Here is a 24468-nt window from a genome sequence, read left to right as displayed (position 1 = left end):
GATTAACCTACAGACATAAATATGTGCTCCCTCTTAAGCTGAGGAGGATAAACCCTTATTACCACAGACGTCTCCATATAAAGATAATAAATTAATCTTTGGCACTTGCCAGAAAACTCATCAGGAGCCTCATTAAATAGGTACCAAACCTAGAACATTGGGCCTTATGTTATACGGTTCCTACACATTTAGGAGTACTGTGTATTTAGATCAACAAAACTTCCTAATACAGAGACTGAGGTTTCTTATATAATCAGTAAATGTTGATTTTGGTGTCACAAAGAAAATATACTATAATGCATTTTCAAATGTTTATTGAAATGCTCTAATCTTTGTTAATAAAGCATGAACTGCGACTATTAGAAAGATGAGAAATATCATTGTCATAAGCATTATTAGAAGGGTGTAAAACACAAACAACTCAACCATGTTAATTGCTCATAATTCCTCATAATGTTACTAAGGTTACTCCTACCTAATGCTAATTCCCTATGCTAAGAAGAGCATGTCAGGAGTACCCATCTACCACGTCTATTGGAATGACATAACCTAGAACCTTTAGTACTGTATGTCAGGAGGCTGGGCTCAGTGGATTCACAAATGCCCCTCCATCTGATGAAGGTTGGAGAAAATGGGTCTGCATCTCAGTCACAGATCACAGAAACATTCCATGATGACTCAGGCAGAGAGTGAACCCCTCCCCGACTTCAGCATGGACACTGGTTTTATAACAAAGCGTCAAGCTTATCACACTAGGTCAGAGGTGCAGAGCAGCTACTTACTTTTTCTGGGAAGAAATAGTCGGCTCCTCCTATATATCACTAATAGATTTATACTAATGAGATCATACCCAGAGTACCCATATGCCAGGCCTGTTGGAATGACCTTACTCCATACCTGGATATGATGTCTCAAGAAGTTGACCTCAGTGCACCTCCGTTTGTGCGATTATCTTCCTTCTTAGGATGAAGGTCAGGGTCTGCAGAGCTGCATCTCAGTCACAGCTCACAGTAGCTTCCATGATAACTCCTGTGTGAAGTGCCTCTCACAGAGTTCAGCGTGGGTGCTGTTTAAATAAAATGCAAGCCATATCACATTGAGCCATAGGCGTCAAACACGATTGTTAGTTAGACTGAAGCAGAAGTGTCATCTCCTATGAGCACAAAAATAAAACAAGGGCATCACGTTCTAATATGTGTGACCCCTGCAGGGTGGAAATGCCTACCAGAAATAAATGTGTGGGCACATTCCCGTGTTAGAGAAAACATGCTCAAATAATCTTTTTTAAAAGATGCTAAGTTTAAAAAGAAAACAAAAATGGAAACTAAATATAAACTCTACTACAGCAAGCACTGTCCACTTAGTAGGCAGCAAAGAAGAGAGACAATGATGCCAATAAATGGTAAGCAATGTGCGGGTTCCTAGGCAATTGTTGAACAAATAAGTCTTGCAAGCGAGAGGGCATGGGCTAGCGCATACTGATGCAGGCTCAACCTAAAAATGACAAAATTATCTAGCAATACTAGCACAAAATGTGTGCATTATTCCACATAATTTGCCTTTTCTTGCCACATAATTTAGTCAACCCTGCTACATAATCTGGTCCTCCACTGCTACATAATATCAGTGGCTCTGAATATAGACAGCAATAAAAGCACCACATAGGAGAATGCACTCTCTCTGTGTATATTCACCTGAGAGTGGTGTTTGTCCCTTGTCAAATTCAGGCTAAACCCCTGGCTAAGGCAGGATTACACAGAGGGTATATGATCGTTTCCTTCTTTCTTATAGGTGTTATACCCAAATGAATCAATCTCAAGGCCATGAAATAATGGTATTTTACAGACCTACTCTGAGACAATATACAGGCTATTGCCAGGCATTACCTGGGTATAGGCAGGCAGCTATCTGGGTAAAAGAGGATTTGGTCATTTTCAGGCCTGCAAATTAAATGTTATCAATAACTATAGACATTTAGACCTTTGGAGTGTATTCAGGATTTATAAAGTGGCCCTGGGCACAACATTTTCGATTTTGGTTTATGCAGGGGGGGGCTGTCTGCAAACCCTCCCAACATCATGGGTGAGGGGCAGCAAAAACAGAGCCGCTCTCCAATTAAGAAAAGTTAAATTTGTTGGTTTTTATTTCAGCGTTTCCTTTAGTACCTATTTGTCAGGCAGTGCTAGAGCTCTTTACAGTGATTTTTCTGCACAGCATTGTATGTTGCACACAGGTAACCAGAAGCAAAAGGAAAATAAAGGAGAGAAGTGTTGATACACAGTATTGCTACTCAGTATATGTACAAATAAGGCACAAATGTCCAATGATATGCCGATACAAAGAGATCACTGTTATGGACGCTCGTTGGGAGATGGACATTTGTCAAACAGTGTGGTGTCAGATCTGGTGGTAAAATGTTTGAACTGACATTAATGATGGGAGATCTAGATTAACGTTAGAACATAGGTTGTTTCCAGAAAAGCTTCATTAATAGAAGCAACAGTGTTTGGTAAAGTTAACCAAAATGTCTTGGCAGCAGACAGACAACAGGCTGCCTGTAGGCAGAGCTATTGTTTCCAAAACATAACTTATACTATGAGTGGGTTCAGCTTCCTGCTAATGATTGGATGGTTTTGCTGTCTATCTCCATTGTCTGCTCTTGAATCAAAGGATTCCCTCCCTATTTCTTTCTTTATCCTGCTCAGGACCATTTTGGCCTCCCGAACATTTCTTTGATTGAATTGTATCTTTCCACTTCATACTTGAGGGGAGTCTTTTTTAGGTTGAAGCCTACCAGACAGCGCAGCTGTCTGGTTGCCAAGACATATTGGGAGCATGCTGAAAGCTTCCGTAGGAATGCATTCCGCCCTTTGTTTGCCATTGGCTTTGCGCTCTGTAACTCGCATTTGCTTGCTACCTGTTTGCTGACTTTATTTGGTTTAGGCTGTTCAGCATGTCTTTGTCCCTCCTGTGGACACATCTTGTTTACCACCTCTCTGACTGGTGCCTTGTGTTCTTTCATGTTTGCTCGCTTTCTAAAAACTCTTTTTTCTTTCTTGTGAGGTACTCCATGAGAGTACATATGTTTTCAGTTGTCTGCCTTGTATGCTAGTTCACAGTAGTAAATGTACTGTATTTGTGTGAAAAGGTTTCCTAGTTCCTATCTTTCTGCTAAATGATTCTACTTATTTCTAACACTACCAGTTCATCAATCATGCATGCCTGTGAGGAAAAATGGTCTATCAACTAGCTTTTTTATTTTGGTCAGTGCTCTTTGCTAATAGCATAACTTAATCCTCTTCCTCAATTTCACACTATCTCATCGGTGCTGCGACTAGGGGGTGCTAAAGGATCCACAAAATAATCATGCTGGAGTTGAGAAGTGAATGGGCAATAAACAGGCCTTTTGCTTTTGTTTTTATCTTGTCACATTTGCTGTGCATCAAAGACAGATGGCAATTGTTAGACTGTCTTCTGAGGGAGGTTGGTGTTTACTTTTCTTACTCTGACTGCAAATTGAGAGGATTTATTTGACAATGTTGCTGGGTACTGGTGGTGTGTAAGGAAATGCTGTACATTTTTATTTTTTATAGCACACAGCACATTTGAATGCCAGTACATTAACTATACAAATATTTCCAACTATATCAGAATTAGGAAAGCGCAAATGAAGCAATTTGTTGGTAATTCTGTAGTGCCATGGAAACAAATATATCTAATAGGATCAAAACAAATCACTACAATAGGTGATGCCAAAATCCACACAATATTGTTGGTGCATTGTATAGTTTTATCAGTAAAACTGTATATATGCGCAAATGTAAGGTTAATTTCAATTGAAAATGTGTTGTCTCTAATGACAGTGCACTACCACACCATGCAGACTCAAATCTACGCCATTCCAATTTAGTTCTCTCCTCTCCACGCCACTTCACTCTACGACACTCTACTTCTCTCTATGACACTTTATGTCTCTCCCCTCTATGAGATGCTATGGCACTCTATGCCCCTTCACTTTATGACACTCTATACCACACCACTCTACACCATTCCACTCTATGCCAATCCACTCTACATCACTCTATAACACTACAATTTACAACACTCTACTCTATTCCAGAAAACTTTATTCCACTCTATGCCATTCCACTCTGCAACACTCTACTCTACTCCACTATACACCACTATACTCTATCCCACTCCACTGTACTCCACTTATCAACTCCACTCTATGACACTCTATGACACTCTGTGCTACTCCACTCTACAGGATCCCACTACACTCAACTCCACAGCACTCCACTCTACGTTACTCCTTGACAATTTCCTCCACTCTACACCACTCCAATCTGCATCACTCTATGCCACTCTACCCCACTCCAATCTATGACACTCTTCTATACTGTACGCCACTCCACTCTATGCCACTCCACTTTAGTCCACTCCACTTCACATGATACTCCACTGTATGCAACTCTCCTCTAAGCCACTCTACTCTACTACACTATATTCTATGCCACTGTACTCTATGACATTCTACTTCACTCTACTCCACTCCACTCTACAACACACTTCTCCACTCTACTCCAGTCTACTCCACTGTACATCACTTCACTCTATTTCACTTCACTCTACGACACTCTACACCACTCCACTCTATGACCCTCCACTCTACTCTAAGCCACTCCAGTCCAAGCCACTCCAATCCAGGACAAATTATTCCACTCTACGCTACTCCACTCTACCTCACTCTATGCCACTCTATTCTACTCCACTCTAAGGTACTGCACTCTATGACACTGCACTCTAAGACACTCTGTTCTACTCTACATCTACTCCTCTCTACAACACTATACTCCACTCTAAGCCACTCCACTCTTGCCACTCACTCTACAGCTCTCCACTCTACACCGCTCTGTTCAGCCTCTAAGCTAGAGTTTCAGAACGGCCACATTTGATTTCCTTGTATCAGCACGTTGCTGCCATCTTTGGGACGTTCCTGGCTCCCTTTTAATCTGGGCTGTGCTCTCAGTTGAGAGCCCAGTTTTACATGTTTTATGTGTTTCTATTTTCTCCAGTTTATTTTTGTTTGATAGTTATTTTCCAGTACATCTTACCTGCAGGGGAGTCAGATAGGAATGGGGTTGGACCTCGGATTGAACTTTCATTTTCCCCATCCTTTTGTCCTTCGCGGATTCGAATTACAGCCTTGTAGGTTCGCCACAGCCATGCCCTCTTATGACAGGCCGTATACAGGACCGGGGAGCGTAGCAGCACAGCAGACACGCGCAGCGGGCGTGTCAAAGGCAAGCCCATCTGCCCCCATCCGTGACCGGGCTGTGCCATATGCTAGGATCCCTGGCTGTTTTAATATCAAACTTGTTCAAGGAACGAACTGCTGACTTTGGGCAACATCGGTAAGCTCACTAATTGTGAAATTAGCAATTGTATGAAAGTGAGCTCCTTCAGCTGTGCAGGCTGCTAATATGTGTTTCCACAGTTAAAGGATTGTTTAAACAACAATACTGCACAAAAATCAGGACATTCTTTCCTGAGTAATAACCTTGGGGAGGGTTCCTTCCCCTGCGTATTACTTAACACAAGGTTCCTGGTGACACATCTATATGAATTTACCGATTTTATAGATACATATGTCCCAGAACTTGAGTCTCTCACAGAAATGTGGTTAGATGTGGCCTCAGACTCTGATGTAAATATAGCGGTTCCAGAAGGCTATGAAATTCACAGGCTTGACAGAGTGGGTAAACAGGGTTGGGGGATAGCAATCATCTACCGGAATCATGGTAAAGCTAGCTTTACTCCGATCTCTCTCCTGGAGGGTGAGGCTTTGATGCTTAATTTTAAATTTGATATTAAAATAGCATTTAATGGTGTTCTGATCTACTACCCTCTAGGTCCAAGGAATAATTTTGTTACAATGCTGCAATCTTTTTTAGAATCATTTATAGAGCTCCAGAATTTTACTATGTTAGGGGACTTTAATTTTCATTTAGACTTGGAAGATAACACTCTACTCCATGTTATGCCACTCCACACTACAACACTCCATTCTACAACACTATACTCCACTACTCAACTCTACATCACTTCATTCTATAACACTATATAATACTCCTCTCTATGACACTCTATCCCCACCTGCTCTATGACACTCTACGACACTCCACTCTATGCCACTCCACTCTAGGATACTCTACTCCACTTTATCACATTCTATTCTACAGCACACTACTCCATTCTGCTTCAATCTATAACATGCTACGTCACTCCACTCTACGACACTCCACTACACTCCATTTTGCGACACTCTTCGCTACTCCATTGTATGTCACCCCACTCTATGACACTCCTTGCCACTTACCTTCACTCTACTCAACAACACTCTTCTCCGCTCCTCTCTACGACACTCCCCTCTACGATGCTTATTCCACTCTACACCACTCCACTCTACACCACTGTACACCGTTCTACACCACTCTACTTTATGTCACTCCACTCTACGTGACTCCACTCTGTGCCACTCTACTTCACTCTACTACAATACACTCTACGACACAATAGTCCACTCTGCGCCTCACCACTCTATGCCACTCTACTCCACAACACTCCACTCTACTCCACTCAATGCATTCCACTCTACAATACACTAATCCACTCTATGCCACTCCACTCTATGACACTTTACTCCACTCTACGCAACTCCACTTCATGCCATTCTACTGTATGATACAATCTCCCCTCTATGGCACTCCACTCTATGCCACTGTACTCTACTCCTCTCCACTCTACGCCACTCCACTCTACATCACTCTACGCCACTCTATGACAATCTACTCCAGTCTATGCCATTCCATTCTATGCCACTCTATGATACTCCACTCTATGCAGCTCCATCTACGCCACTTCACACAACTTCATTCCACTCTATGCCACTCTACTCCACTCTACACCACTCCACACCACTTTATCCACTCTACGACACCCCACTCCACAACACTCTATGCCTCTCCACTCTACATTACTTCACTCTACATTTCTCCACTCACCCACACTCTACTCCACTCTTTGCAACTGCACACTATGCTACTTGATGCCTCTCTACAATACTCCACTCAACTCCACTCCACTTTAGGCTACTCTACTCTACAACACAGTACTCAACTTTACACCTCTCCATTGTATGCCACTCTACTGTGTGACACTCCAATCTTCTCCACTCTACACCACTCCACTGTACACCACTCTCCTCTACAACACTCTACGCCACTCTATGATACGCTACTCTAGACAACACCACTCCCCTCTATGGCACCCTACTCAACTCTATGCCATTCCACGCCATTCTACGCCACTCCACTCTATGCCACTCCACGATACTTCACTCTACACCACTCTATGCCAATCCAGTCTGTGCTTCTCTATGCCACTTCGCACCACTTCACTCCACTCTACGCCACTTAACTCTACCCCACTCCACCCTACACCACTCCACTCTATGACTCTGTGCTTCACTCTAAGCCACTACAATCTACGCCACTCTACTCTATGCCACTCTACGCCACTTATCTCTAGGCAATTCTACTCCACACCACTCCACTCTCTGACCCACCACTCGGTTGCACTCTACTCCACTCTATACTACTCCACTCTACACCACTTCACTCTATGCCATTCCACTTTGTGACTCTACTCATCTCCATGACACGCTACTCCACTCTACGACACTCTACTCCTCTCTACAACACTATACTCCACTCTAAGCCACTCCACTCTTGCCACTCTACTCTACAGCTCTCCACTCTACACCGCTCTGTTGAGCCTCTAAGCTAGAGTTTCAGAACGGCCACATTTGACTTCCTTGTAACAGCACGTTGCTGCCATCTTTGGGTGGTGCCTGGCTCCCTTTTAATCTGGGCTGTGCTCTCAGTTGAGAGCCCAGTTTTACATGTTTTAACATGTTTTATGTGTTTCTATTTTCTCCAGTTTATTTTAGTTTGATAGTTATTTTCCAGTACATCTTACCTGCAGGGGAGTCAGATAGGAATGCGGTTGGACTTCGGTTTGAACTTTCATTTTCCCTATCCTTTTGTCCTTCGCTGATTCGAATTACAGCCTTGTAGGTTCGCCACAGCCATGCCCTCTTATGACAGGCCATATAGAGGACCGGGGAGCCTAGCAGCACAGCAGACACGCGCAGTGGGCGTGTCAAAGCCAAGCCCATCTGCCCCCGTCCGTGACCGGGCTGTGCCATACGCTAGGATCCCTGGCTGTTTTAATATCAAACTTGTTCAAGGAACGAACTGCTGACTTTGGGCAACATCGGTAAGCTCACTAATTGTGAAATTAGCAATTGTATGAAAGTGAGCTCCTTCAGCTGTGCAGGCTGCTAATATGTGTTTCCATAGTTAAAGGATTGTTTAAACAACAATAACGCACAAACATCAGGACTTTCTTTCCTGAGGGTTCCTTCCCCTGCGTATTACTTAACACAAGGTTCCTGGTGACACATCTATATGAATTTACCGATTTTATAGATACATATGTCCCAGAACTTGTGTCTCTCACAGAAATGTGGTTAGATGTGGCCTCAGACTCTGATGTAAATATAGCGGTTCCAGAAGGCTATGAAATTCACAGGCTTGACAGAGTGGGTAAACAGGGCTGGGGGATAGCAATCATCTACCGGAATCATGGCAAAGCTAGCTTTACTCCGATCTCTCTCCTGGAGGGTGAGGCTTTGATGCTTAATTTTAAATTTGATATTAAAATAGCATTTAATGGTGTTCTGATCTACCACCCTCTAGGTCCAAGGAATAATTTTGTTACAATGCTGCAATCTTTTTTAGAATCATGTATAGAGCTCCAGAATTTTACCATGTTAGGGGACTTTAATTTTCATTTAGACTTGGAAGCTAACACTCTACTCCATGTTATGCCACTCCACACTACAACACTCCAGTCTACAACACTTTACTCCACTCTTCGCCACTCTACTCTACGACACTCCACTACTCCACTCTACATCACTTCAGTCTACAACACTATATAATACTCCTCTCTATGACAATCTATCCCCACCTGCTCTATGACACTCTACAACACTCCACTCTATGTCACTCCACTCTAGGATACTCTACTCCACTTTATCACATTCCATTCTACAGCACACTACTCCATTCTGCTTCAATCTATAACATGCTACGTCACTCCGCTCTACGACACTCCACTCCACTCCATTTTTCAACACTCTTCATTACTCCATTGTATGTCACCCCACTCTATAACACTCCTTGCCACTTACCTTCACTCTACTCAACTACACTCTTCTCCACTCCTCTCTACAACACTCCCCTCTACGATGCTTATTCCACTCTACACCACTCCACTCTACACCACTGTACACCGTTCTACACCACTCTACTTTATGTCACTCCACTCTACGTGACTCCACTCTGTGACACTCTACTTCACTCTACTACACTACACTCTACGACACTATAGTCCACTCTGCGCGTCACCACTCTATGCCACTCTACTCCACAACACTCCACTCTACTCTACTCTACAATACACTAATCCACTCTATGCCACTCCACTCTATGATACTTTACTCCACTCTACACAACTCCACTTTATGCCATTCTACTGTATGATACACTCTCCCCTCTATGGCACTCCACTCTATGCCACTGTACTCTACTCCTCTCCACTCTACACCACTACACTCTACATCACTCTAAGCCACTCTATGACAATCTACTCCAGTCTATGCCACTCCATTCTATGCCGCTCTTTGATACTCCACCCTATGCAGCTCCATCTACGTCACTTCACACAACTTCATTCCACTCTATGCCACTCTACTCCACTCTACACCACTCCACACCACTTTATCCACTCTACGACACCCCAGTCCAAAACACTCTATGCCTCTCCACTTTACATTACTTCACTCTACATTACTCCACTCACCCACACTCTACTCCACTCTTTGCAACTGCACACTATGCTACTTGATGCCACTCTACAATACTCCACTCAACTACACTCCACTTTAGGCTACTCTACTCTACAACACAGTACTCAACTTTACACCTTTCCATTGTATGCCACTCTACTATGTGACACCCCAATCTTCTCCACTCTACACCACTCCACTGTACACCACTCTCCTCTACAACACTCTACGATACGCTACTCTAGACAACACCACTCCCCTCTATGGCACCCTACTCAACTCTATGCCATTCTACGCCACTCCACTCTTTGCCACTCCACGATACTTCACTCTACACCACTCTATGCCAATCCAGTCTGTGCTTCTCTATGCCACTTCGCACCACTTCACTCCACTCTAGGCCACTTAACTCTACCCCACTCCACTCTACACCACTCCACTCTATGACACTGTGCTTCACTCTAAGCCACTACAATCTACGCCACTCTACTCTATGCCACTCTACGCCACTCATCTCTAGGCAATTCTACTCCACACCACTCCACTCTCTGACCCACCACTCGGTTGCACTCTACTCCACTCTATACTACTCCACTCTACACCACTTCACTCTATGCCATTCCACTTTGTCACTCTACTCATCTCCATGACACTCTACTCCACTCTACGACACTCTACTCCTCTCTACAACACTATACTCCACTCTAAGCCACTTCACTCTTGCCACTCTACTCTACAGCTCTCCACTCTACACCGCTCTGTTGAGCCTCTAAGCTAGAGTTTCAGAACGGCCACATTTGATTTCCTTGTATCAGCACGTTGCTGCCATCTTTGGGAGGTGCCTGGCTCCCTTTTAATCTGGGCTGTGCTCTCAGTTGAGAGCCCAGTTTTACATGTTTTATGTGTTTCTATTTTCTCCAGTTTATTTTAGTTTGATAGTTATTTTCCAGTACATCTTACCTGCAGGGGAGTCAGATAGGAATGGGGTTGGACTTCGGTTTGAACTTTCATTTTCCCCATCCTTTTGTCCTTCGCGGATTCGAATTACAGCCTTGTAGGTTTGCCACAGCCATGCCCTCTTATGACAGGCCATATAGAGGACCCGGGGAGCCTAGCAGCACAGCAGACACGCGCAGTGGGCGTGTCAAAGGCAAGCCCATCTGCCCCCGTCCGTGACAGGGCTGTGCCATACGCTAGGATCCCTGGCTGTTTTAATATCAAACTTGTTCAAGGAACGAACTGCTGACTTTGGGCAACATCGGTAAGCTCACTAATTGTGAAATTAGCAATTGTATGAAAATGAGCTCCTTCAGCTGTGCAGGCTGCTAATATGTGTTTCCACAGTTAAAGGATTGTTTAAACAACAATACTGCACAAAAATCAGGACATTCTTTCCTGAATAATAACCTTGGGGAGGGTTCCTTTCCCTGCGTATTACTTAACACAAGGTTCCTGGTGACACATCTATATGAATTTACCGATTTTATAGATACATATGTCCCAGAACTTGTGTCTCTCACAGAAATGTGGTTAGATGTGGCCTCAGACTCTGATGTAAATATAGCGGTTGCAGAAGGCTAGGAAATTCACAGGCTTGACAGAGTGGGTAAACAGGGTTGGGGGATAGCAATCATCTACCGGAATCATGGTAAAGCTAGCTTTACTCCGATCTCTCTCCTGGAGGGTGAGGCTTAGATGCTTAATTTAAAATTTGATATTAAAATAGCATTTAATGGTGTTCTGATCTACCACCCTCTAGGTCCAAGGAATAATTTTGTTACATTGCTGCAATCTTTTTTAGAATCATGGATAGAGCTCCAGAATTTTACCATGTTAGGGGACTTTAATTTTCATTTAGACTTGGAAGATAACACTCTACTCCATGTTATGCCACTCCACACTACAACACTCCATTCTACACCACTTTACTCCACTCTTCGCCACTCTACTCTACAACACTCCACTACTCCACTCTACATCACTTCAGTCTACAACACTTTATAATACTCCTCTCTATGACAATCTATCCCCACCTGCTCTATGACACTCTACACTACTCCACTCTGCACCATGCTACTCCACTCTATCTCACTCCACTATGCTCCACTCCACACAACTTTACTCCACTCTACACCATTTCGCTCTCTGACACTGAAGAAGCTTTATATCCAGGCTTCAATAGATGTAGAGTGCTTCCAGGCCTCTCACTTCCGTTTTTAGGTCTCGGGACCATCCGGTCGGCAGACCGGAAGTCCGGAGATTTAATGTCATTGAGAAGAGGGGCTTGCACCCGCCCCTCTTCTCTCCTGTTCTCCATTGGCTGGCCTCTTAAATGCTGGCCAGCCACTGGAGAAGAGGTCCAGTCACTCCGTTGAAGCCCCGTCTTTTTCGGATCGGGGGGCGTGTTTTTTGCGAGAAGTCTCAGGGAGGAGACAACAGCAAAACACGCCCCCAAATCCGAAAATGAGGCTCCCTTTCTCCGAGGCATTTTCTGCTGTGCCTCGGAGAAAGGCGGTGGTGTCCCGGCGTTGCTCCCTCACCTGATCTCCTACTGTACGGCAGGTCTGCTTCTGGTGCGATGAAAGTGTCCCGGATGGGCCGTCAATCTTTGGACATTCTGGGGAATGTGAAACGAAAAGGAAGCGCATCTTTTCCAGCTTCCTGCGGTAAGGTGAAGCTCTCTCCCGTGGTGCATAAACAAGACAGATTTGGAAACCCCATGTGTCTGCAGACCGGATTAGTTACACATTAAGTGGATGAACCCTACTACTATTACCCCTAAGGAGAATAACATTGTTTTAAGCATCGATTCGTGCAATTACCTGCGTGGGGAATTTGCGCGGGTTCGCCATAAAGGTGACCAATCGCCCGTTAATTACACGGACCACCCGTAAATGCAGTTTAAAGTCCGTTCCCTGCTACACTGCTCCTTCTTTGAACGGAAGATATTCGTCAGGAATGACAGTACTTCCGGGTTGCATGACAGCCAATCCCATAGCTAAACATATTCAGTAAATCATCTGTGAGGGGAGGGGAAGCCCGTAATGCGACACCCCTGCCAATCCTGAAGTGCTGCACAAAATTCTGAAGCGTTCATTGGCTGTGGAGTCTGCACGTGCGTCTTAGGTATATCAACAGACTGAGTACTGAGCGAGCCGTCTTTCACAGGATGGTAGACGTTAAACATCATAGCGGAGTGTGCATCGGTTGCGGATGATTTTAGCTGTGTGTGTTGTCAACCCGGCAGTTAGAGTGGGTCTTTGCTTGGCCAGGCCTCACTGCTTCCAGTGCCTGTTGGAAGGTTCGAGGCTGCAAGCGAGCCCGGTTCTAGAGGGTGGGCGAGGTGGGCCAAGCCCACCCAAGGAATATTCTGGCCACCCACGGCCATTCCAACGGGAAAAGCAAGTCCACCACATGCCTAGTCTGACTCTATTGCTGGCGCTCAACAGGAAAGGCTTCTGCAGTTTAGGCGATTGTAATGGAGAAAGCCATAGTCAACCCGGATCATTTTTTATGTGCAGAATATCAATGGTCCAGCAAGTAGTCACAGCATGCGATGCACCTCCTCCCATCCCACTCCCCAGGGGGAGCTGCTTTTTTTTTTTAGCAGTACAATTAGCAAGTTTAGGATGTGGAACGTGGACTTAATCCCTCGCAGTAGGCCACAACGATTGGGTAGAAAAGCTACGGGTGCCTAGTGTCAGGCTTCTTGAGTTAACAAGCATTTACAATGCAACGGTCTCGGCATTGTTAAAGTTAGAGCTATTGGCATTGCTCATGACAATGCCGTTTCTTTAAATGTTTTAAAAACAAAAACATAAACAAAAATAATGTCATGAGCAATGCCAATAGCTCTAACTTTACCAATGCCGAGACCATTGCATTGTAAATGCTTGTTGAGCTTTGTGTTCACTTTTTTTTCATTTTCTTTTAGTTTCTCTTCTAACGCATGACCGATCGCCTCTGTGCCTCTGCACTCATGCATCACAATACATGCGTGTGCACATCACAATACAGCATCACAACGTACAGTTTCACATGCAGTTCTTTATCCATCTTGGAATTATTATTTTTATAGAAACCCCATTTCAATATTGCCAGCTACGCATGTATCTTAACCCATGCATCAACATGTAATTGACAAAAAGCATTTGTAAAGCCAATAACTCAGCCTTTTATAGCTGAGATCTATTGGCTTTGCCAGTGTTTTGTTTCATTCAGTTTCTAATAGATTGTTTTCTTGGGGAAAATCCATTTCAAAATCTACTATGGTCAGTGGAATGCATTCCAGGACCATCAAGTGGGCCCAAGTCATGTCTGGCCATTTCACTGAGTATGTAGTTTTTAAATAACATCCCTTTCAAGATAAGAGATCTAGGCATTTTTATTGGAAAAGACAAAACTACAAGTCTCAGAATGTAAAGTGCTGGAGGCTGAAAAAGAAGGACTAGCTAAATCATTAGTGCTCTCCTCTGCCCTAATTAACAAGAACATTGATATTTGTAAAATCAAATTATTTGTTAAAGTGACTGGTTTGATCAGCAAGATAAGAAACCCTCAAGCTAAGTGATTTTGGAATAAATATCACACAAACACTGACAACAAACCTCTTATGTCAAGGGTACCATTAATGTCCAATTTTCTCTCCCTGTCATGAGTGAGACTGTAAGGAAATGCCTCCCTGTGCATGATCTCCCCCAAAGTTTTGGACTGACGCTGCTGGTTTTTCAACTCTGAGAGTGCACTGGGGCCTGCTAACCTGACCTCAGTGCCAGTGTTTTAATCCCTTATAAAATGTATGTATCCTCCAATTGGCATAAACTGACTTACTTCTAAGTCCCTAGCATGCTGGACCAAGGGTACCCAGGGCGTGTAAGGGAGAGTGTTACCCCCAGGGCCACAGCACTGGTTGGCCCACCCTGGGTGTGACAAAGAAAAAATGGCTCCTAGCCTGCCCCTGCAGCCTGGACGTGCAGTTTTAAACAGCTAGTTTGACTTTGCTATTTAAACCAATGTCAAAGCCCCCACTTCCCTTCACAATATATATAATTCTCCCATAAGGAAGGCCTATGGAGCCCTGAGGCAGGGAGCTGTATGTTATTAGGTAGGATGCATACTTTATTCTGTCCTAACAGCAAAACTTCCAAGGTGTCATTTTGCAGTGAAAAGGTTAGTAGCCCCATTGGCTAACACGGGGTTACCAGCTGATCACTCAGCCCGGCTAACTTATGAATGAGACCACTAAGATCGGTACTTCATATCAAATTAATTGTGGCATTAAACCCGACTTGATGCCCAAGTCGAATTTAACATCACTTTTATGGAGGGACATTTTTAGAAAGTTGCCATTCTGTTGCCCAGTTTGCCAGTGCCTCACACAGTAGCTGGCCACCAGACAGCCTTCTGTCTTCCTGGGGAGGAGTGTTAATGACACTCAGGCTCAGGAACAAGTGTAGCCTGCTACAAAGAGAGATGTTACCTCACCCTTGCAGGAAGCTACTCAGGTTGTCGGCCCAAAAAGTGAGCTTCAAAGGCAAAGCCGCCTTTGGTGGACGAATGGCGATCACACTCATCAAGGGTGGACAGGCTGACAGCGGGAACAGAGATGGGAGACCAGTGCCCAAACAGGTTTCCCATGGGCGTGATGCCCACAGGTAGCCACACCTCTAGGGTGGGTTACCAACCTCTTAACATCCAAGGAAGGGTTCATAAATCTTGGGAGTGGGCAGAATAGTGCATCCTGGGGTTGCCAGATGCCACACATAGCTGTAAGTCGTCACAGGGCAGGAGGGGTCCTGGTAGCCCATTGGCTGGTGACTACATCATCTCCCCAGGGCACTTTCTGGGCATAAATATGGCACCCCTAGCACCCTAAACCTCAGTTCATGCCAGAACTCGAGAAAGGACTGAGAAAAAGACTGCCCTGCTTTCCTCTGGTTCTGGCAAGAGAGGCTTCACTATCTGCTGGACTACACCTGCTGCACCTTGGTCCAGTACAAATAGGAATGTGCCAGTGGCTACTGGTCCGTGGATCAGTTGTTCCCAAACCCCAGACCAAAGAAGTGACTCCAAGGGTCAGTCAACTGAACCGTGGAACTGGGACCATCAAAGCTGAAGAAACCCTAGCCAGCAAGTTGGTATCCACATTCCTGGAATTGTCGCCAACTGCTGCTCTGCAACCCAAGAGACTGATCCTCGATGGACAAAAGTTGCACCTGTGTTCGCTGGGCCCGGGAAGGTCGTCTGAGTCTGGATTGGTCTCCCCAAGAGACACTAGCCTCCACCAAAGGATATCACTGGAGACGCTGTGTATAGAGACCTGTATCCCAGCAGCAGCTGACCTTCTATTGCTTAAAGAGGACTGCTGCTAAAGTCGACCATCTCATCCGTGAACCGAGGAATAATCGCGAGGACACCCCCGTCGACCGCACAGAAGCCAGAGCATCCTTAGCATCCTCATCATCCGCCATCCCCAGCATCAGGACTACTCTATTGTTGTCTATTGTGGCTTTGTTGTAAAGTTTGGAACTGGACTTGAGACTGCTTTGGTGACCAGTGCTTGCGCTTTTGACTAAAAAGTTGAGAAGTTTTACTGTAAAATCTATATCTCCAGAACCCTCGGGTGGATTTTGCTCATCTTGGTATCTAAAAATTCATAAAAATATCATCTGTATTTAGAAATTGGCATTGGATTTCTTTTGTGTTGTGTGACTTCCTTACTTCATTGTTTGGTGCTTCTAAATGCTCTACACTAGTTCCTTTGTTTAAGCCTTGCTGTTCTAAGCCACAGCTACCCAGGGGTAAGCTAAAGGTTTTACAAACGAGCCTGATTGGGCCCAAGACAGTTTTGCGAGTGTATTACACAGTAAGAATGCACAAACATACCCTATAATACATCACTGTCCTCACAGAGACCTTGAACCAGACCATGCTTTTCAGACCAAAGCATGATGCACTCTAATATTTTGAGTTTATTTTCGACTTTGGAACTGTGGATCCAAAATTCCCAGTATGCAAAGTAATGTTGCCTAAAAAGACAGCAGTGGCGTTTGAAGGTGTCACAATTGACATGAGAAGACCCTTTGGAGACCCGAAGCTTTTCTCAATAGGTCAAATCGCAAATGGAATACAAGTAGCCAATCAAAGGAAAAACTCTTTGTATGTGAAAGGCTCGTCAGACTGGGTCAGAGTCAGTCAGATGTCTGACCCATTAAGGCAGGGAAAATACCATTCACATGCAGGCTTTTGAAAAGCCGAAAGGGCGGGAGATTGGCCGCAGAAGTTTTAACAGCCAGTCCCTTGCCAGAAGGGAAACAGCATCTTCAAATATTGTAATAAAGGATTTCTGCCGTTCATAGTGACGAACACCAACAAACGTAAAGGCTTTGGAGGAGCTACAGAAATGGTACACGGGACCCACCCATCCCCTGAAGGGATCGGCGCGCGCATCTAATAGAGCACCGGGGTACTAATTATCCGCGGCTCACTGCTTCTTCACGCCCGACTCCCCAAGCTGCACGCGCCTCTTCCCGCCCTTGTAACTTTCACGTGTCAATAATTAGCGCTGCAGCCGAGCTCGTCCTGCAGGTGGAGAAGACGTCGAGTCAGCCGGGTCCCACAGCTTCCGCACTTCAGTTCTTGGACCAGTATTAGGTCACTCTTGAGAAGTGCCGGTACTCTCCCTCTCAGAATAACAAGGTGCCGGTACTTAGTACCGGTCATTTAAAGCACAGTCTTGGGCCACCCTTGGGGCGTATTGGCCAGTAATGGACGCAGAAGTAGACGTCACTGTGGTTCTGCTGCTTCGTGTACAAAGGTGAAACGCAGCACCGCATGTAACCCCCTCTATACTTTTCATCGCCTTCACACTCAGCCGCCCATTGATGTCGGTGCGTCAGAAGGGCTGGTTTGGAATGCTGCTGCCTGACACTGGTGGGCGTAGAGGTACCCAGCAGGAATCGCACGGAAAGTAAAAACTGCTCCAGGGATCTCGGCGGGCCCAATCCCCCCAAAAGTTTGTAAAACTGTTACTAAACAGTGCATTCTAGAGCATAATTGTCATCTTAATTAGCTTAAAAAATCATATTTTCTGAAGGGGGTCTCTCGTAAAATAGACCATTACTTTTATCATGCTCCAAGTAAGGCTGACTTTCACCAGGCATACTGGGGGTTCTCCGCCTTATGCAGCCTTTCAAAAATGGTAATAAAGCTGTGCATGTTTCAGCACATTTTTAATAAAAAATGTCTAAATCGCCATGGGCATGAGAAGCAGTTGTAGAAATGTTGATATGCAAGTTTATTGACGTATTATTATTTTAATGCATGTCGCATCTTTGTTCACTTCTACAGTAAACTTCCTCTCATTTTTCCTTCCCCTTCCATGTAGATTCCCAAAACATACTTTATGACAACATTTTATTGGAAAGAATATGGTGTAAAAATTAAACATGAAACAGAACTGACAATTTAAGGCCCTAGAAAGCAGAGGAAGTTAGAATCACTTTATCCACAAGCATCAGTTTGTCACTTTCTGGAAATATACACACTTCATTATCGCATGCATGTTTTTCATTCTTGATAAGTAAAATCAAGTTCCTTATACAAACGCACGTGGTTGCGGACAAAAACAACATTTTGTCATAAAGTACTTTATTTATATTTGTTTACTGAGTAAAGGTTTGAGACACAAGCATTAGTATGTCATATGTGACCTCATTCTGCCTTTCATGCATATGTGCGATCATCAGATGAAATTAAGGTTTATCATGTGACCCCATAAGTACTCTTACCTTTATGCCAGGGATGGGACCAATCCTGATAACAATTTGCCACACTTTTCCTTGGCAAACACCGCACCATTGCTGACCGCTGCCACGCCATGAATCCTCCCAATATGCCAGAATGAATACATACATTCAGGGGACCAGAGATGAACTCTCATGGCACAGTGACCACATTATGCCAATAGTCAATACAAGTATGTCATTTCCAGCATTATATAAATGGGTGTACATCAGAGTGTTATCGATGCCCACAACATTTCTACAATTATCACCATTATGTCAGGGCATGCACTATGCCAGAGGCGGGCATTTTGGGTGGGCATTTTTGTGTCACGTATGCCCCCAAAATGGCAAGTATTGCCATGTCAGAGGAGGCATTCTGCAAGGATCATGGATGCACACAGTTTACTATGAATCACTGGTGCAGCAGCACAATAAAACCCAATACACCACATTCCCACTGCAACAGCATTGCTGTAAGGGGAGGTGTTCTACCCTTACTCCTTATGCCACACATTTATGCCTTGCGTTCCTCTGGTTCCACTATGCCTTCAAGCGTAGGGTAGCAAGTGCATGGAACAGCATGCATTGAATGTGCACTGTTACGTGTGGTTGACAATACTCATTAGTCACTTTCTGGCAATAGACGGACTACCCGAGGGTACAATTTAATACCTATCAGCCATCTAGGGATCTGAGATTGGAATCGAAGAAATTGATTTTTTAACCAAAAACATCAGAAACAAGCATTTGCAATGCATAGATCTCGCATTTACCTGAGTTTGAGCTATTGGCATTGTAAATGACAATCCCTTTTATTTATGTTTTGTTTTTTAAAACATAAATGAAAGGCATTGCCATTCACAACACCAATAGCTTAAACTCAAGTAAATGCGAGACCTATTGCATTGCAAATGCTTGTTATTAAGGAGATGTAGGAAGAAGCATCATGGGAGGCAGAGGCAACACAGAGGTGAAGGCGAAGGAAAGCAACACGGAAGACGCGGGTGCTGGAAGCAACATGGAGGAAGTGGTTGGGGTGGAAAAAAGCGATTGGCGAGAGAGAGCGCGAAAGAGAGCGCAAGGTGGAGCATCAGCGGAGCAAATAAATGAGATACAGAGACAATTTTAACTTGAGGAAAAACATGGGCAAGAAGGTAACACTGGAAAGAAACACCTGAAGGTGAATACATCACGGAGGGTGGTGGGGAGATGCCCACAGGTGAGAGAAAACAACCTGGAGTGCAGTGAAGAGAAAGGAACTAGCTCACGGTCCATTCAGACCCTTTTGTTAGCATAAAATGTCTGGCTCTTCTGTGTATTGGCGTCGCAGCCTGGGGTACAGATCAGGAGGGGAATGGGTCTCGAGGCAAAAAAAACAAACGAGTGCGGTGTTCCTGAAGCAGGCGCCGCGGTCACCAAAGTTTAAATAAAAATGCAAACTGAGCGCGGTATCCCTAAAGCGGACGCAGTGCTCAGCATACAATTTAGAGCGCATAGCGCTGTATAAGAGAATCGGCTGCCATTGTCCCCATCAATTTCAATAAACAAAATAGTGCTCACCCCCTTATAATGCGGACCGTGTAACAAGCTAAATAAAAAGTCTAGTCGTTATGGGCGGTAACCATTGCACACAAGGAGGTACCAAGGAGGGACTAACAAGCCTATTTACTATTCAGAAGCCAGTACTTACAAAGGACAATGACACAAGCCAATGACAAATATGGTCAGAGAGTGGGTGAGGCTTCCAGTGCATTCCCTAATACAGCATGCCTCGCACAGCGAGCAGCGCATGCCCGCTGCCACTAGGCTCCACATAAAAAGGTAGATAGCAAATATTATCTGTGTATCATCTTATTAGTGGAATTATTTACTGGAGGGTCTCGTGCTCTGTAATCAGCCACTTTTCTTTAGAAAGACTCTAAAACACACGTTTTCTGATGTCACATTTACCCAATGGCACTTGATAAATGAATGCTTTACTGCATTTGCGTTTTCTTAATCTCACAGATATTTTGCATTTAAAAACTTTGTTGTTATAGGACCTGCAACCTGGCAATTAGTGATAGTATGTTTTTGGTGCAGATCCTGTCTGCCTCCCAGGAATCAGAACAAGGGACAGAGAACGAGAGAGAGAGCGAGAGAGTGGGCCCAATTTACAAAGAGTGTCCGCAGTCGTGGAGGAGTCTCTGCACTCCTGGCAGAAACTCTGCAATGAGAAGCTGCAGTGCAGAGACTCCACCATGACTGAGGAGGACAGGAATTGAAATGAACCCTAAGATGAATTGGAAGATATGTTGAAGCAACAGATAAGATTTCTCCTGGCTCTCAAGCTTTAAAAGTAGTGACATGTCATCGGCGTACATGTATGTACACCTTGAATCTGAATCACCAGCTGGTCAGTCAAGGGTTGCACTCAAATGTTGAAATGGTTAATTAAAGAAGAGTTTGAAGTTGATTTAGGACAGCAAGTCTCCACAAATTTCTAAGCCATTATTTTATAGATCTCCATCAAATGACACCGCTGCTCTAGGAAATACAAGCAAAATTGATCCCGATAATAACCTATGGGAGTGAGCCATTACGCGGAAGGGTTGCAGCAACACTGGATGGGATCATGGTCGGATCCCACAGAATGATCTTCAGCCTTCCCAAATACACCTCTCCAGCTCAGATTGGAGTTCAGACTTAAGAAACAATCCTTCGCCAGGAGAGGCGCGCACATCAAGTGCTGGCACAAAATCAAGAACGCAGAACCAAAGACACTAAACACACATCTGTGGCTGGAATTGTCGATCAGGTGCAACTCACCCGATAAGGCTTACCTTAATGAATCAGTCACTCAACTTGGCTTACAGGACTGGTGGGAATCATCTTTAACCCGTGCCATCTTTAAAAAGCTGGGAAACAAAACCATCAAAATAGTCTCATCAACTGAGGACGAGGCAGCAGTGGCAGGCAGAGCCCACGACTGGTATGAGCTGCACACTTATGATAAAGCAATACCCCAACCCTACTTTCACAAAGGGTACTCCAACTCAACAAAATAAACATTTCTGAGATACCGACTGGCCATATTACCTTTGCTCCTACACCAGTCACCTTGGAAATGTACCATCAATATGACCGATTGCCGGTTGTGCGAAAAAGGGAAAGAATATATGGTACACTTGGTGTGCACCTGCAAGGAGGTAATGGTTGAGCGAAGAGCCATGCTATGCCCACTCCTCAACCAAAGATGCCTCTGAACATGCAGAAAAGCAGTATTGGCCTGCTGTCGCTTTGTGAAATTCCTTACTAAGGCAGAAATTTCATCCTGAACTGGTCGCAAGCACCCATCTGGAACGACCATTCTGCACATAGGTCATTTTAGCGCCATCGCATTTTTCTTCATTTTTAAAAAGCCTAGAAAAACTCATTACGTTGCTCATAGGTCATTTTAAACAGCAAAATGTAATCCTTTTATTCAATCCTGCTCACCCTGATCGTTCCACCGCGGAAATGTTTTTAATCGTTGATGTAACACTATTGGGAGTTCAATGTTTTGTGGGGTAAAGCTCCTTTGCTTGAACATTTTACCATTTTGTGCATAGGTTACCTTAAATGTCTCTTCACTTGCTTCAAAAAGATTTACAAAAAAGGGGGCGTGGCCTGCAGCCAAGCGAGATGGCCGCAGCCTAGTTGGGCTCCGGGGAAGAGATCGACTCCCCGCTCATCCGTCATTCATCCGCGCACTGATCCGGTCCCACAGGTCCAGCAACGGAGGCGGACACGCAGCGGCGCTCCAGGATCCAACTCCCAGGTCCCTCAGACGTCCGAGACGGAAGTGGCGAGATCTGAAACTTTGCGGCCTGGTGCGGCGTGCGCGACCGGGGCCTCGAGTGACGGGGTGACCCCGGGCGCGGCGTGACCGGACCGGCCGGACCCGGGGGCGAAGACGGAGGCTGGGCGCCTGCACGCAACTGCTGACGACGGCGCTACCGGAGGCAGCCGGGACGGAGAGGAGGCGAGTGATCCTGTGAGAGAGGCGTAATCGGATCTGCTGACTCCGATCGGCCCGCAACGACGAACCTGCCCGAGGCGCCGCGGCCGAGGCGTGCACTCCACTACTTCTCTGGAGGGTCCCGCCCGCACTTGGAGGGCTGATATCAGACGCCGAAGGGGCTTCCTCGAGCCTGCGCTGCTTGTGGGGACCGGTGGGACGCACCGAGGACTGTGACCCTGCCCTGGGCCTCCCACTGAGGCGTGCGGCCGGCCCGGCTGATCCGCAACACCCCTAGGGGGCCGGCCTGAAACGAAGTGCGCTCCCTGGGCTGCCTGAGGAGTTCGTGTCCGGCCTGAGGAAACCTGGGGTATCGAGGGCCCTTTGAGAGGCAATTTTTATCCGCGCCATGAGCGGGAAGGGAACCAAGGGGCACCATCAAGGCAAGCTAGATAAATTCGCCTATGCCAAAGACCCCGCGGTGTCCGACCGCAGCGGCCGCGAGGAGAGGATGGCGGCGCCCACCGACGCACCGAAGGTGACACTGGAGGACATTATGGCGGCCTTAACACAAGTACAAGCAACGGTGGGGACGATTTCTACGGACGTGTCCTTGCTCCGTGCGGACTTCCAGAAAATGTCCGCCAGGGTTGCGGAGGTGGAGCAGGTAACGGAGACTCTGGTAAAGGACTCGAAGGGCCTTCTGCAGAGGGTGTCGCAGTTGGAGTCAGAGAACAAACGTATGGCGGCCCGGCTGGATGACCAGGAAGTGCGTTCTCGACGCAATAATGTGCGCATCATTGGGATTCCCGAAAGTGAGGGGCATCCGGCCATGGATCTATATGTCGAAGAACTGATCAAATCCAAGTTGCAGCCCCGGGGCCTCTCAGCGTTTTTCTCGGTGGAGCGAGCACATAGGGTACCGGGAGGGCGTCCGAAGGTGGGAGCGCCTCCGAGGCCCGTCCTGGCCCGCCTGTTTAATTTCCGAGACAGGGACGCCATTCTGCAGGCGGCGCGGGTGGCACCACCTATCAAACTACAGAACTCCACGGTGTCCTTCTTCCCTGACTATACGGCTGCGGTGGCGGCGCAGCGGCGGAGTTTCGTGGAAGTCAAGAAGAAACTGAGGGCCAGAAAACTGCCATATGCAATGCTCTTCCCGGCCCGTCTTCGTGTGGCGGCGGAGGGCAAGACTCTCTTCTTTGACACACCAGAGGAGGCTCATGACTGGTTGGAGGGGTGGCGCCAGGCTGGTGGTGCACGGCGCTCCAGCAGGGGGACAAAGCGCCCCGGGAGTGCGGACGATCCTACTGTACAAGATCGGTGCCTTGACGAGGTCGAGGAGGAGCTCACCGGTTGACGTGAGGGCTTATATCGTTCCCGAAATGTGGTTCGGGGCTCTCTCCAGGGGACCGCTGCTGCTGCGGGGCCCACACATTAGATGCTTTGGGACATGAACCTTGGGACCTGGGGATAGGGGACGTCCTGGTCTCCCTCGGACTCCACGCTCCCTAAAGCGCAAGTACTGTTTGGGGTTTGGGGGATTGAGCACTCTGCTGAGTTGGGGTGGCGGGCAGTTCTGAGTCCGTATGGCAGGGAGGCAGGGAGGGGGGCGGGGGGATGGGGTATGTTCTTTAGTTTTGTTCCTTTGTTCTGGTTATATAGGTCACAGCCTTCAGACTTACACCATGCACATGATCAACACCCGACCCGGGTTGCCCTTT

The sequence above is a fragment of the Triturus cristatus genome, chromosome 1_2, assembly GCF_964204655.1.
Source record: "Triturus cristatus chromosome 1_2, aTriCri1.1, whole genome shotgun sequence".
NCBI classification, from domain to species: Eukaryota; Metazoa; Chordata; class Amphibia; order Caudata; family Salamandridae; genus Triturus; species Triturus cristatus.
The sequence above is the reverse complement of the archived record's forward strand: the minus strand, read 5'-3'. Positions refer to the sequence as shown.